The sequence below is a fragment of the Phasianus colchicus genome, chromosome Z (genome assembly GCF_987193195.1).
Source record: "Phasianus colchicus chromosome Z, bPhaCol1.hap1.1, whole genome shotgun sequence".
Taxonomy (NCBI): Eukaryota; Metazoa; Chordata; class Aves; order Galliformes; family Phasianidae; genus Phasianus; species Phasianus colchicus.
Genome location: NC_143476.1, coordinates 48333254 through 48349151, shown reverse-complemented (window position 1 = coordinate 48349151; position 15898 = coordinate 48333254). Strand labels below are relative to the sequence as shown.

General features: G+C 42.2%; 1 protein-coding gene across 7 annotated transcripts in view; it reads right to left on the bottom strand.

Annotated features, from left to right (window-relative positions):
* Window positions 1-15898, bottom strand: part of SEMA4D (semaphorin 4D) — a 93728-nt gene that overhangs the window by 76656 nt on the left and 1174 nt on the right. For 2 of the 7 annotated variants that reach the window (XM_090131362.1, XM_090131361.1), the window contains exon 1: window positions 1-15898. This exon is cut by the window's left edge and continues 14322 nt beyond it. The exons of the other annotated variants lie outside the window; for them this stretch is intronic. The gene's annotated coding sequence lies outside the window, so the exon portion shown is untranslated. 7 annotated transcript variants of the gene reach the window in all.

Below are 15898 nucleotides of genomic sequence, written 5' to 3'. Positions count from 1 at the left end.
AATGACCCCTAGAAAGGGTGCACTGTTCAAGGAGCACGGCCTCCACACCCAAACATATATAAATATATATAATGTGTGTATGTATCTGCTAATACTGCAAGGCACTCTTCTCAAAATGTTTAAAAATTCCCCACTCCTTTTTATTTTGTCTTCTGTTCCCTATTAAGAAAAAGAATCAATGTCTATAAAACATAACAGCAACCTCTCACTATTTAATACATTTGTGTTCCTACGCAAAACAGAACTTTCAAAAACATTGATTATTCTGATGTCTTCTAAAAGGCAGATTTGTTCCTTGTTTGCTAATGCTGCAAAACAAAATACATCCTATCGATTATGGATCTGGAGGGAGTGAGTTGTTTGTTTAATCAAGTGAGCTTTGGTGATGCTGATAAGCAAGGTACACTTAAAAACAAGCACAAATGTAAAACCTTTTACTAGCTATGCAACAGATACGCTGTCTTAGCAAAAACTAAAACGATTAGCATGATTTAATAGCAATAATGAGAAAAACTAGTAGTACATTCTAGAGCACAACCACAACTTTTCCCCTTCATTTGTTCTTGTAATATCAGCATGACTATTCTTTGAAAAACATACTGATATTCAGCTGCTAGTTATTTATATAAACACAGATTGTTCTGTATATGCCAATATCAATCACTTCAAAGTCTGATGTCTTTGAAACGTGTCTCAAGATACAAGCTAAAATGTTGCTCGTTAGCAGCATACACAAAGCAGCAACCTGTACAGCAACAATTTACATAATGTAAGTATCAAAAAGTTAGGTATTATTCTTTTTTTGTTGTTATTTTTTCTTATCCTAACTATATGGCACTAGAAACTATACAATATCTGTACACAACACAACAACAAAAAAGAAGGTTCCCAGGCGGTCCCTTGATAGCAGCACTGAGTTCCTTGGGTGTTTCTGTTCACAGAGACTATACCTCAACATGCACAAGTATTCTGAAGCCACAGACAGGTGTTGAATTCAGACTCTGACAGAAATTAAGACGACTTGTTAGAGAAAAGGGATCTCTCTGCAGAGTACATATAACCATAAGACCATTTACAATTAATCTCCATACAGGAAAAGTGACTCACAGTTGGATTAAAAATCTGCTGAGTAATTGAAACAGCTTCATTGTTAGCTATGATGGAATTAAATCAGTCAATCAGTGGCTCTCAGATTTGGAGCCTGTACCACTAAACTTTACAAAACTGAAGCAATTATTTTCAGCTGCTGTTAATTATTCCTTCTTGTAACAATTTACTTGATAGAGACCTTTATCCTTTAAATAAGCTTTCAACTTCTACTGAACGACCAAAAATTAATTTCTTACCTTCAACCCAAGATGCATGGCTGTTCTCACAGCTCTGTCACAAAGATAATAGGAAATGGTTGCTTTGAGCCATAGGCAATGGCTTGGATTTTGTCATCAAGTAATGAGTCTGTCACAAAAATAATGACCACACAGCAGCAGCCTACTGGATATCAGTCCATTCGCTGCTTGAAACTAGATTTTGGATCAATAGTGAAACAAACCAACCAGTCAAACTAAAAACCCCACAATACTGCCAAAGAGCAGCAAGAATTAAAAGCATCAGTGTTGGTCTCACTAACCAGACAGCAGGACACATATTAGCAATAAACAATCTTTTAAGCATATGTTAAAAGACAGACTATGAAACAGAACATTTAGCTGCACCAGCCTTGAATGCTGCACCGTGCCAATGGTGAAAGCTTTCTAACAAGAGATCCCAAGACACAGAAAAATCAAAATAAATGCTCTGTGTTCCATAAGCCCCTCTCTCCCTGGCCTGGCTCTCCCCCCTTCTCCCCCAGGGCCTTGGTTCTTGGTTAGCATCTCTCTGGCTGGAAATAATTGCCTGCATCCAAAAAGCATCTGGGACAGTATTCACCCCTTAATCAGCAGAAAGACTGCTAAGAGACACAAGGCACTGCCACCTCCTCCCCAGAGTAATTGCACTGTCTCCGCAAGGCAGTACTTGTGCCATCCAGAATTAAAGTGAATTCAGATGTGTTGCTCTGCCCTAATGAGAACCATTTCCCTGCACAGCCCCCCTCCACAGGCCCACTGCACACCACTATACCAGTTGCCTATTAGGATGTTTCTTATCAATACAGCTACTACCAAGGGTCAATTAGCCCAGCTGGTATGCTGATCGCAGGGAAGATCCATCTGTAGAGATAAACTAGGCTTGTGGTACACCTCAATACATACATGCCAGCATTAATCAACTGTGTTATCTCTAATTTTTATTTTTTTAATCACAATGTAAGCATGGTAACACTCCACAGTATGCATTACTATAAATTTGCAAGTCCTCATGCCCTGGCAGAGGCAGAATTCCAATAAAACTACCCTAGATCTACAAATCATGGATGAATTTACAACCAAGGACATTTAAGCAACTCTCTGCAGAAACAACTTAGAAAATAAAATTAGATATCTACTTCTCAATAAACGGGAGGAAGAGAGAGAAAAACCAATGCTTGCGGGATTTATCAGTACATTTGCTGCAGGTATGCCAAGAAATAGACTGTATGAATCCAAGTAGCACCAGTCTCAGCAGCTGGGGAAATGGTTTAAGCTGAGGGAAGGGAGATTTAGGTTGGACGTCAGGGGGAAGGTCTTTACAGAGAGAGTGGTGAGGTACTGGAACAGGCTGCCCAGAGAGGTTGTGGATGCCCCATCCCTGGAGGTGTTCAAGGCCAGATTGGATGGGGCCTGGGCAGCCTGCTCTAGCATTAGGTGGGAAGGTTGGTGGCCCTGCATGTGGCAGGGGGGGGTTGGAGATTCATGATCCTTGAGGTTCCTCCCACCCTGGCAATTCTGTGATTCTGTGATTCATTCTAGGATGTAATGTCAGCATCTAAAAAACTGCACAGCCGCGTTCCTTCAAAATGGTCACTTCTTTTTTCTCCATCACAGTTGGAAAATAAAATCTGAACACGATGCTCAACATCCTCACTCTAAAAGAGGCACTAAAATCATCTTTGCTGGCAAGACATGACATGCTTAAACCCTGTAATTGTTCCCCTTTATCCATGACTAATAACTTCTCATTGCTTGGTTTGTGAGACTGAGAGGAGGCCTCATGGCGGCTGCAGCTCCACTCAGGGAGGGAGGGGCAGTGTTGAGCTCTGCTCTCTCTGACAGCGACAGGGTTCAAGGGAACAGCACAGAGCATCATCAGGGGAGGATCAGATTGAGGGCTAGGGAAAAGGTTCTTCACTAGAGGGTGGTGGGCATGGAACAGGTTCCTCATGATAATGGGCACAGCCCCAAGTGCTAGAGCTCAAGGAGCATCTTGACAGTATTCTCAGACATAGGGTTTGAATTTTGGGTGGTCCTGTGTGGAGCCAGAAGTTAGACTCAGTGATCCTTCAGCGTCCCTTCAAGCTCAGGATATTCTGTGACAGGCAGTTTTCTGTCTTTCACATCAGTAGCCTTCCTAACAAACTAACAGCCAGAGCCCCTTTTCTACCCCATGCCTTTCAGATCCACATTTGCAGCACCATTTAGAGGAAAGACATAAGAGTTGACCAACATGATGTAGCCAGACCAGACAGCTCACCTTTAACCTGCTACAGCTCCACTGCTGCTCCTCCTGTGGGGCTTACCTGCTTCTTGATTCAAAGCTTGCCACAAACTTCCTCTTTCCCACATGTTTTCATCTGTAAACACTGCATGGCCCTTAGATGCTAACAGAGCACAACAGCTGTAAACAGCTGCAGTAAAACAATCAATCATGACTGAATCTGATGGCTTCAAATACTTACAGGAAATTGAAATCATTAGTTAAGGAAATGACAAACCACCCTTTCCCAGCCTTCAGAACCCTCCTCTGCACAAAAGGGAACTACTTAATGATCATATTACTGTTAGATCAATGGAACGGAATTTTCAAGTTCTGTAGAACCTCATCTGTGGCCTCTCAGAGATTGCAGCAAACCTCAGCTTGTTGTCACATGAAAATTTGAACAGCTGATGTTTCTGTCAAATGGAGAAGATTAAACTACTGTTAGTCCAACCCACATTAAACACACAGAAACCTTTAAGACTCTTCAGAAAACATCTGAAAAACAACTGAGAGTGCACTTGGGTATTGAAAGTAATGAGATTTGAAAAGAGAAGAAGACATCCTTGCTCTGGGAGATCAGAAATAAAAAGTTTTATATTCATTAAGTGATAACACAAAACAGAGGAAAACCCCATAGAAGGATGTCACAGTCACACCCAGACCCACCACTGCTGTGCGGCCACACTGTGCCTCTCACTGTCTGGCACACACACTGCTGCTGGATCAGTGCGACAAGCCTGGACAGTGCATGCCAATGTGGGTGGCTATCTGCCGCACACAGTTTTTAAGCAGCAAATGGATATGTATATTTTTGTTGGACAGTAGAGCATTAGGAATGCAAGGCAAAGGTAATCACTATATGCAATTCTGCTTTGTCCTAGGCATTAGGAATAGTATGCATACAACCCAATTTACATGTCCTAGTCGCTGAAAGTGAACTGAAGTAACTACTTTGCTTACACATGTGAATTTCCAAACAGTTCGCTACCAAATTTGGATTAAAACAATTTCAGAGTAGTTTAGTATTAAAGTTTAGAATTAAAACCACTTTAGATCTAACAAGGCCTGAATTCCAAGTCCTGTTGGATATAATTATCTTTATAGGTAGAATATCAGGTCCCCTTCTTATCAACTGCTTTGAAAAAGAGGAAGTGAAACATAAAGAATTAAAAATGAATTGTACTTTAGCTACCACTTTTTTTCTTTGAATGAGCAGAAGTAATCATCTGGCTTTCTTACAATTTCAGCCTTCATATTCTTTTACTTGAGACAGTCCAGGAAAGAATAAAGCTGTTTGTTCCGACACATGCAGTACCCATCTGACCCATTTTGATTCACAGCAGTACCAATAATTCCACTGAAGCATTTTCAAAAATTGCCTGGTAGAAAGAAATGCAGCAGCTCAAAACTCTGTATTTTTTCTTTGTGAATGTTGACTGCAGTGATGCCTATTGATATCAATCTCATAGCAATAAAACATAATTGTTTCTCATTTCTGAAGAGAATTCTAATGTATGCCAGTGTTAAAAAGAGAGGCCTGTGAAATGCTGATGAGTTTACTGTCAGTATCTGATTAATTTTAAATCCACCTAATGTTTCCTTCCTTTGCAGGGGTATACCCTCACAGGTGTTATTGTTTAAACAATTAACATAATCATAATGCCTGGATAACTAAATACAACATCTGAGTATCAATACCACATTTGCAATTCTGAACAATTCTGCCTCAAGGGTACATATTTGTTCCTGTTGAGCTCCAAGGATCTGCATGCTTCTATCACCAAGATTTTCCAAACATCATAGTTCACACAAATTCAGAGATGCAGCAGCACCTAATTTCATGTGCACTTTCAAATCATGAAAAATTCAAGGGGATGAAGTCGTGCACGTATAATATGGAATGAACTCAGCAAGTTTCAATATGCTTAATTGTTGGACAACTCAGTTCCCCATTTCTGTAACTTTCTGTCTGGTTTTGAGGAAATGTCAAATAAACAATATTACTAGGAGCTTACTTGTCATTGTTCTCCCTGCAATGAAACAATTTACAGACGCAAACGCTTTCAAAGCTCCTACTCACTCAAGATGGAGCTTTCAAATCTTATGAAATTGGATTTCAAAAGCCTAAAATACCAATTAAAATCTTAGCTGTGAATGTTACAGAAGCAAACTAGCAAACCACTTTATTAAACATAGCTGAACATCAGGAAAAAAGCACCATAGTATGCACATTTTCTTGATTGCTACTGTGAGAAGTACAGTCAGGCACAAAAATATGTTTAGTAATTAGCATTTCTTTCCTCAAGCTTTTGGTTTTTGGTGATTAAACACTACAACAAAATTACCTCAGAAAGCAAGTCTGTGATTCCAGCTTTTACTGAAAGCATTTTTTAATCACAACACAAATGACTGCCCTCTTCAGAGATGTAACTGGATACAGTCATGGAGTCTTTTATTCAGGTGGAAAGGTAACTCGATCTAATGCTTGCTTGAGCCTTAAATGCAATTGTTTAACTAGTTAAAAACAACAGTTGTCAAAACAACACGTCAGAAACTGGGAGCTCAGCAAAAGAAATCCAGAGATTTCACATTCAGATGGGTTTTATTTTTCAGCAACTAAATTCTGGGACCCATTTTCCAGTTAACTTACACTAGAGCCTTCCTCCTTGTAGAGCAGAGGTTCCATTTGGCTGGTCCCAGGGATCCTGTCAAACAGCACTTCCCTGAAGTACTGATCATATGAAGCTCCAACCGGGCTTTCCCTGCCCCACCTGCACAGCAGCCAAATCTCCCGCTGGGGACCAAGCAAGCCCCACGATTCCTAAGGAAAGCACTTGACATGAAACTCAGGGAACAGCAGCTTTGCTCTGTTGAGTCTTGCCTTCCCCACCATAAGCAGAGTGACCCCATGTAGAAACTCATGTGGTGCACAGCTGGAACACCAAATCTGTAGTTATGTCACTGCTGAACAAGTTGTTACCTCATCACATCTCACTACTACAAATCTTATGCATCAGCAGCACTTTAAGGCTTGTCCACCCATACATTTTAAGCCAAACATCTATAGAGACCCTGAACCAGCAACACTTGTACATGAGGGAGGAACTCCTTAATGCCATTCTGGATGGGGTTTTGGGCATCTCAGTCTGGAGATGTCCTGCCTGTGGCAGGGAGCTGGACTAGGTAATCTGTACAGTCCATTCCAACCCAAGCTACTATGTGGTTCTGTCATTCTATGATTTAGCTCTGTCCAGCCTGCAACTAGGACACTCATCATATCAATACAACAAAACACTCAGAAAATCTGCAAGTACTCAAGCACTGTAAACCTAGTACCCTTCAGCAGAGCCCTTCGTCAGACGCTGGAGGATGCCCTCACATGAGCCAGCAGTGTCATTCAGCACAGGTCTTCAAACCACCCCCTCCTCCACACATCAGCCATAGTCATGCTCCTCTCCATACCACCAACACTTCTCTTGAGGGGAAACAGCATAAAGATTAAGCAGGAACTTTTACAAGAAGACATGCGAGCTGCAGAATGGTGTAAAATGATGATAATGGTGTAAGATGATGTGTAAAACTGCAAATGAATAGTTACTGTAAAGGTAGAATGGAAAAAAAGGGAATAAGAAAGTAAGGCAAGGCTGCCCAAGGAGGTGGTTGAGTCACCATCACTGGAGCTGTTGAACATTTGGATGCTGAACTAAGGGGATGGTTTAGTAGGGAAATATTGGTGGTAGGTGGACGCTTGGACTAGATGATCTTGGAGGTCTTCTCCAATCTTGGTAATTCTATGATTCTAAGGCAAAAAAAAAAAAAAAAAAAAAATCACCATAAAGCACAGTATCGTCATCTAAGTCTGTACAACAAAAAACAGAGCTGAGTCCTCTTAGGACTAGTAACATCCATACTCTCACAGTCCTAGTAAATGAGCAGCTCAATTATAAAATGCGCACCATATCACACACATTTTCATATACTATAAAAGGAAGCATAAGAAATGCAACATAACATATGGTACCAAACTGTCGACACTAGTACATACACATTTCAACACATGGGAACCCTTTGGCTGTTTCCTGAGACAGAGCTGCATTCTCTGAATACTCCAAAAGACAACTGACTAACTCTAAATCCATGCTCTGATTCACTAGAGTGGTGGGAAGCATCATAACTGTCAATAATCTGTCTGATGTATGGTCTTGACATCACAGAATCACTCAGGTTGGAAAAGACCTTCAAGATCATCAAGTCCAACCACAACCTAACCATACTACCTTAACAACCCTCTGCTAACTCATGTCCCTGAGCACCACATCCAAATGGTTTTTAAACACATCCAGGGATGGTGATTCAACCACCTCCCTGGGGAGCCTATTCCAGTGCTTAACAACTCTTTCTGTAAAGAAGTTTTTCCTGATACCAACCTAAACCTTCCCTGGTGCAACTTGAGGCCATTTCCCCTCATCCTGTCACCTGTCACCAGTGAGAAGAGACCAACCCTACTCTCACTGTAATCAGATATTTGAAGAGAGCAATAAGGTCTCCCCTCAGCCTCCTCTTCTCCAGACTAAACAGCCTCAGTTCCTTCAGATACTCCTCATAGGGCATATTCTTCAAGCCCTTCAGCATCCTTGTTGTCCTTCTTTGGACCTGCTCCAGCACCTTAATATCCTTTCTGTACTGAGGTGCCCAAAACTGAACATAGTTTTGGGCACCTGAGTGCCCAAACTCAAGGTAAGGCCTCACCAGTGCCAAGTACAGGGGCAGAATTAATTCCCTAGTCCTGTTTACTACAGCATTCCTGATACAAGCCAGGATGCCACTGGCTTTGGCCACCTGGGCACCCTGCTGGCTCATATTAAGCCGACTGTCCATCAGAACACCAAGATCCCTTTCTATCAGGCAGCTTTCCAGCCATTCCTCCCCAAGTCTGTAGGGTTGCCTAGGATTGTTGTGACCAAAATGCAGGACCCAACACTTGGCTCTACTGAAACTCATATAGTTTACCTTGGTCCATTGATCCAATCTATCCAGGTCTCTCTGTAGTGCCTTTCTCCCCTCAGGCACATCAACACTCCCTCCCAGCTTGGTGTCATCTGCAAACTTACTGAGGGTGCACTCTATCCCCCTGTCAAGATAAAGATGTTAAATAGAAGCAGCCCCATTACCGAGCCCTGGGGGACACCACTCATGACCAGCCGCCAACTGGATTTAACTCCATTGACCACAAATCTTTGGGGAGAGCCATCCAGCCAGCATTTCACCCAAAGAGTGCATGCCCAGCATGCTCTGTGTATGCTGCTGTTTTTCAAAAGCAGATTTAAATCCCAAAACATGTGCCGAAGGCAACATGTTATCAGAAATCGTCTTTCTCTAATTACATAGCACAGCCAGAGGTACTTCCTCATATCAGAACTCTTATGTAGTCTCTATTAACTTTCCTCACAGTAACCAACCAATTTTTTCACAATAAAAGCCTTCTTGAGCTGGTTCTAGGGGCAAAGAACAGCACTAATGCTTCTCCATGGTCCCAAGAGAAGCAGCCTTAGAAATCTGGAAAAAGCAGTTATCTGCAGCTGTTAAATTCTATTTCAGCACCCCTATCCATCCCCACCCATTTAGTCTACCCATCAGCAACTACTGGGCTTACCAGTGTCTATAAAACTCTGCCTGCTAAAAGGCAAGAGGTGGTGTGACATGGAAGAAAAATTCAGCACAGAGTCCTAGCAGAATAGCTCATTAGGTCTGTGACATTCAGTCACTGTGCCAGTCACCACCTTTATCTTCCTGTAACATTACTATCAACTAGTCTGAAGCAAAACTAAATGTCAGTGGCCCAAAGCAAAGGCACAGAAGAAATAAGCGCTTTTCTTCATCCGTCTTCAGAACTCCTGTTTTGCTAGTCCTGAAATCAAGGCGCAGTTTTCAATAGCATGACTCTGGAGTCCGCTAACATTTTCAATATTTCCTCCATCTTCCCAGGAACACATGAAAAACAGAGGCAGGTGAGAGGCAGGAAAGATTAAAAAGAAAACAGAAAAATATAACAGAAATTATTCCAGCAGTCAGAAACCTCCAGAAAGCATAATGTGCTGCACACAAGCACTACACATGAGAACACCTGACCTAGATGAAGAGTACTGCTGCCCCAACCTGGCTATGGAGCACAAAGAACATGTAAGTGGGGCAAGGAGGGAGGTGCACCAGACATTCAAATGCCCTTCTGCACAATGCATATGGTGTTAGCCAGCCTCCCTTCCTGCAGTCACAGCTAGCTCTCCCCTCTAGCACATGGCTTTTGTGCATTACTGCAATTACTGCACAACTTCAGAGACTGTAATTTATGATCTATTTCACGTTCCTTCCCTTTAGAACTCAATTTATGCAACACAAAAATAGCGGTCTTCCTCAAACTTTTACCAGAGACACAAATCTCCTTGTATAAAGGACTTCAAGGACAATTTTGGTGCAAAATACAACGTAAATAAACAGTAACTAAATTGGTGGAGCGATGTCAGCCCAGCTATGATCAAAGTCAGACTGCTATCTCCAGAACATGATGTTTGCCCCAGAATGTCATCTCAAGGCCCATCAAATGAGGGACGCCTATCAGCTGCACTCCACATAAAACCTTCACACTCCAAGGAATGTAAATAAGGGATATTGTTAAAACAGAAGTTTTAACAATAGTTAGTTAAAAGCTCTACATTTGTAATGTTTAAAAGTTTCTCCCCTTTCTGTATCTTAAATCAAAGGTTATAAATGTTTAAATGACGGCTGTCACCATGGATACGCGCAGTCTAGGCTCTCTCTGCGGGAACCTCAAAGCCTCCTCACCACTGAGAGTTACATGATGGTGGGGTCACGTTAACACCTCTGACTCCCAGAGCCCATTTGTTGCGCATAAATTAGTGCAGCTGACTAGCTTCACCTCCTGCTGGCAAACGTTAACTGCTACTGCTGACCTGGCTTCCTCCTGCATTCACCCCTTCCCCGAGGTGCCCTGACCCACCCCCACACCACTGCTTCTGAGCAGCGCGCAGATCCCCAGCGCACACAACACTCACTGTAAACCCCACTCTATCACACACCTCACCTGGACAAAAGTATTGTTCCATAATGTACCAAAAAACTGTTGCTAATACTATTGAAATGTAACACATTTCCATCCTATTCTCAATGATGAAGGCATAGCTATGAAGAAAAACAAAGGCAAACATGCAGCGACAGGAACAGAACTTATATAAAAGCCAAAAAGTAAATTAAAGAACAGAAGACAGGCTCTGAATAATGGTTACTGTTTTTCCCTAGCAATTGTCAGTACTAAAGCAGGAAAGAAAAGTTCTTCAAAACCTTTGGGGAGGGAGGAGGAGAGAAAAAGAAATCAACCATTTGAAAATATTTACATACTGGTATCTTCATAATGCAAGCAAAACTAATTCAAGCTTTAAATATAGATATTTAATTCACATACTGTGTATTATATGAGTCAGATTTATTTCATACAACCTCACCAATTAAATGATGAATTCCTCAGACACATGAAATATGTGAGAATCAAAATACACTGTTACTTCTTTTGAGTAGTAAGTGTTTGAAAAAATATATATATTTCAGTAGCATTAACTCCTGATTGAAAATATCTAGTCAAATATCTTAAACAGCTAATATGCTGTAAATGTATACATATGGATAGGGTTTCTTCATTACTGTTTAATTCTTTTGGGAGATAGAATTGCACAGAGGAAACCTCTTATGCCTGTCTTACATATTTATCACAGAATCCCTCAAAACGAATTCCTGTGCAAAGGAAGTGAAATGAAAGGGCTGTTACTTGCCTCCCTAACCTAGCAGATAATCAGGATGACCTTTCAAAGCCCTTTATCAATTCCAGTGACACCTAAAGTAAAACCGCAGTCAGATTCAACTGAAGAGTGAATTTATCTCAGTAGGAGTAAGCATCTGGACTTACAGTAGCAGATTTTTAACAACTCTAATAATTTCAAAAAGAAAAAGATTGACATTCTCTATCACCAAAATAAGACCAGATTTTAACAGGAAAAATAAAATAATTCGCATTCCTGATCAAAGGACAGGTACTTTTCAGTGACTAATTTTTTTTTTTAAACCACTTTTATCAATGGCGTTAATTTTCTTTACACTTGCAGCTGTGATGAGCAATTCATTTTCTGATAGATGGATCCTTCAGGTAGAGTAGGTCTGAAGGACAAATAAGGAGGGTGATCTGTGTGTGCATACATTCACATACTTAACAAACCCTTCATAATCACACAACTGCTGACTTAAAACCAGAATGCATAATATTTTGCCTCAGTCATTTTATGCCTTTTTTGATTAACAAACAAGTGTGAGAGAAAAGGGATCTTCACTAGCACAGCATCACTCCAGCAACTTCCACATCCACAATGACACTCCAGAGCATCTCCAATCCATCACCTCAGCGTTGTTACTGCTGTGCTTCAGGGAAGACAGGATGTCTACAGCTGCACAGATCCCGTGCACGGTGGGAGCCACCCACAGCTCCTGCCTGCAGCAGCCCCTCCATTGTTAGATGCTCTGCAGACACTCCTTGCTGCACCCAAATTAAACACAGACTTAGACAGAAATGTCTCACCACCCACAATACGATGTCTGGCAACAATTACAGAGGCTACTAGGAAAATCCAAGCTGGGGTTTACAGAGAAGCACAGTAAATGTGATTTTTTTAAAATTAGATTAAGCTGGAAAAAGTCTCAATATCCAAAAGCATGCCTGCACTCCCACCCCTCTCCCAGCCATAACACCTGGGCATAGAGAGGAACTTCCCTTGCCTCAATCCATACCCTTCTGGCATCTATGTGAGCAGACCCAAGGGGAACCCAGAAAACTCATCTGGCCTCACCATGCGCTCTGCTCATCTGAACAACTGGGGCCATATTTCTCACACGTAGTTTCTGAATTGCACACAGACACCTACAGATAAGGTAAGGATATGGAAAGGTATATTAAAAATGTGATACTGACACGTGTTCTCATCATTCAGATTAAGTAATCAGAGGTCCAAAGAACTGAGCAGTGCTATCCACATGCACTCCTGGCACAGAAGGTTTGTTCTTCCTGTGACTTATGGGGTCACAACAACATGCTGGACAGAAATGAGTCCCCAAACTTCTGAGCCCTCACATAGATCTCCAACAGTTCTAAAAACAATTCTAAACTCTGCAAGAAACAGCCAGCTCCTCCTGAAGCACTTTCAACACGGGGGCTTTTCTACTACAAACCTACGCAAACCCAAGCACAGCCTGTGGACATGGTTCAAGGCAAAGTCATGGGATGCTTCTTTGTAAAAAGAAGTGTGTATGGCTCCATTCTCCCCCAAACCTATTAACTCTGAAAGGAGAGAACTCAAACAGGAATCCAAGACCTTTCATGTCCCTAGGTCTGCTGCCTACACCCCATATTGTTCTTCCAGTAACAGCCAACTGTAATACATTATCTCTTCCAGTGCAAATGAGAACAAAGACATGCTTAAAAAAAAAAGTTACTCTCCATTTTTCAGCATGTTCCTTTGTATAGACAAAGTTCATAGAGTATCATTTGTTTATGAAAAAAATAAATAAATCAAGCACAACTAAGCGTGCACATATATATATATATATTTATAAAGCAATCGTTTGAGGCAAGAATAATGCCTGCTTTATATCAAGGGAAGGAGGAAGGACTCAAAAAAGTGCAGCTAAAGCCCGCCCCTGAAGACTTCTCCCAAACAAAGCAGGAACTGTAATCACTTTTCATGCTGTCTCATCCCACCCTGTTAACCATGCAGTGAGCAATGGCACAGGGACAGGCAGGCTTCTTCTCACCTCGTGGCATCACTGCAGTCCCAGCACAGAACCTGGGGCTTGCCAAGGCACTGGTTTCCTGCCTACAGTCTACCAACCCCAAACATTTCCCAGTCACATCCTTGAATGTGCTTCACTAATAAGGCATCTGCTAGGTAAGCACAGCGGTGTGTAGGGGCACACTGATGGTAAGGCATCACCTTGCTCCCCACCAACCCATACCACATTACAGGGCTGAGAGCCAAACACAGATCACCCATCCTCGCTGAGAGGCCATACTGGTTCTGCAACACAACGTTCAATCCTCTTTGGCCTCCCTCATATACAGGCTAATACTAATTTTTTAAGAGGATCAATGCAGAAAATGCCTACTGGATAATGAGTTCAGTGTTGCACATGAACAGAGGGAAAGGAAACATGGAAGAGGAGGGAGACTGCAAAATGCAAGATTCTGCATCATTAACAAACTTGAGCAAAACTCAATACAAGATCCAGTTATCTTCATTTATTGTCCTCAGAACAGTTTCTCACATCCTCATAGCTATAGTTCAAGTTAATTTGCCACCTGTTTTGTTTCCCTTTATGTACTGTAAGAATAAACTGCAGTAAAGCCTTCTGTTTCATGCTTTAACACACTTACTGTCAGTAACCTCAGAACCACAGCACTGCCAACACAATTTACTTCTCTCACCATCCCCTCATTAAAAAAAAAAAAAAAAAAAAAAAAAAAGCTAACAGGATCAAAACAACTTCCTACTTATGGAAGTGGCATGAATACATAAGTCTAGTCCTGCTCCCAGCTCTGCCTGCTGCACTTCGCAGGGGAGGAGAGCCCTATGCATGGAAGCCACAGCAGTATCCCTGGGCCTCACAAGGCTCTGTGCATTTTGATGCCAACAGGCAGCTCTTCATCTACCCATCCCTGAGCACCGGACCTAGTGAGACCAGCAGGACTTTCCTATGCTTCTTAATGAACATCCACGTGTCTGCCTTGATCATCATCAGAGAAGCAGACAGGGAGAAAGCAGAGAGGCAGAGCTCCAGAGAGAGAATAATCAGGTACTGCAGCCAGAGGTGCCATCAGCTCCACACATACCTTCAGATACCCAAATGGACAGGCAGATTCCCTTTCAGTTAACTAAGGGCAATGCACAGCATCAGGCACAACAAAGAGCAGCCACAAAGCATGCAACAACACTGCATCAGAAAGGATCTCAACTCTGTAACTGCCAGTAAAGGAATTTACACATACATGCTAAAATAAAATAAGACTCTTATCCATGAACACTGATGGGAAATGTTTTATTTCCTTAAAATCTACAAAATCCTTTTTTCAGCATCAGTGGCACGAGATCCTGTTTTTCCTGAAGACAGTAAAAAACTCAAAGAAAACATCTGAAGAGTTCAGAAATAATACAAAACTTGGGAGCTTTCCTGTCATAGTTATTGCCTGTGAAGATACCAGCTCTGGAAGGCACCCTTGGAAGCAGAGCAAAGCACCACCATTTTACCCTTGCAAAATAGATGGCAGAAGAAAAACTTAATCCAAGGATAGAAGTTCAAGTCAGGAATTAACTTTTTTGCACATCTGAGATAGACTTGCTCCAACTGCAGCTCCATGTGGTACAGCCAACCGCCCTGGTTGCATAGCCATGGGGCTGCAGACTTCCCCACAGTTCTCTTTGTACCCACAGAGGGCCATGTGGAGCAACCACACCACACCTCAGCTGCCCAGGACGCAGCCACGAGGAAGCAGAAGGCACCATATTTCCCCTTCATCCTCATGGGAATCATAGAATTACAGAATATCCTGAGTTGGAAGGGACTAAGGATCATCAAGTCCAACTTCAGAGAGGACTAGCCATGAAAAATAGAAAGCCCTGCTGTCTGGAAGCCACAATGTTTGGTGTCACACAGTTGCAGCCATGCAGTCCTACTGACAGTAGCTGTTTACTCTGGGGGAGGAAAGAGTACTGAGTCATAACACCATCAGAGAAGGCAGCACAGCACATGAAAGGCCATCTCCAAGCACACCTCTACCTCCACCATCCAGAACAGCTACCACACAGTTTCCCACCCTTGAAACAAACCCATTCTCAACAAACACTGATCTCAAATGCTTAATTCATTGTGGAAGGAGCAGTCACAGCTGTCGCCAGCTACAATGCCTTCTGTTTCTTTTTTGAGCAAAAAGAAAGAAAAAAAAAAAAAGGAAAAAAAACAGAGCAGCCTGATTTCAATGGGGCTGAGGGCACAGTGCATTCACCAGCCCCTCTGCAGCTCCCTGAGCATGCAAGGTGTGCAGTGTGATGGCTTTCCAGGAGCAGTCCCACTGGAGACAGACTTGCATGTGCAGAACCAGCTCCCTCCTCACAGCCAGTGTACATGCAGGAACCTGCTTCCTTGCTGCTCACCCCCTGTTAGCAGAACAGAGCCAACT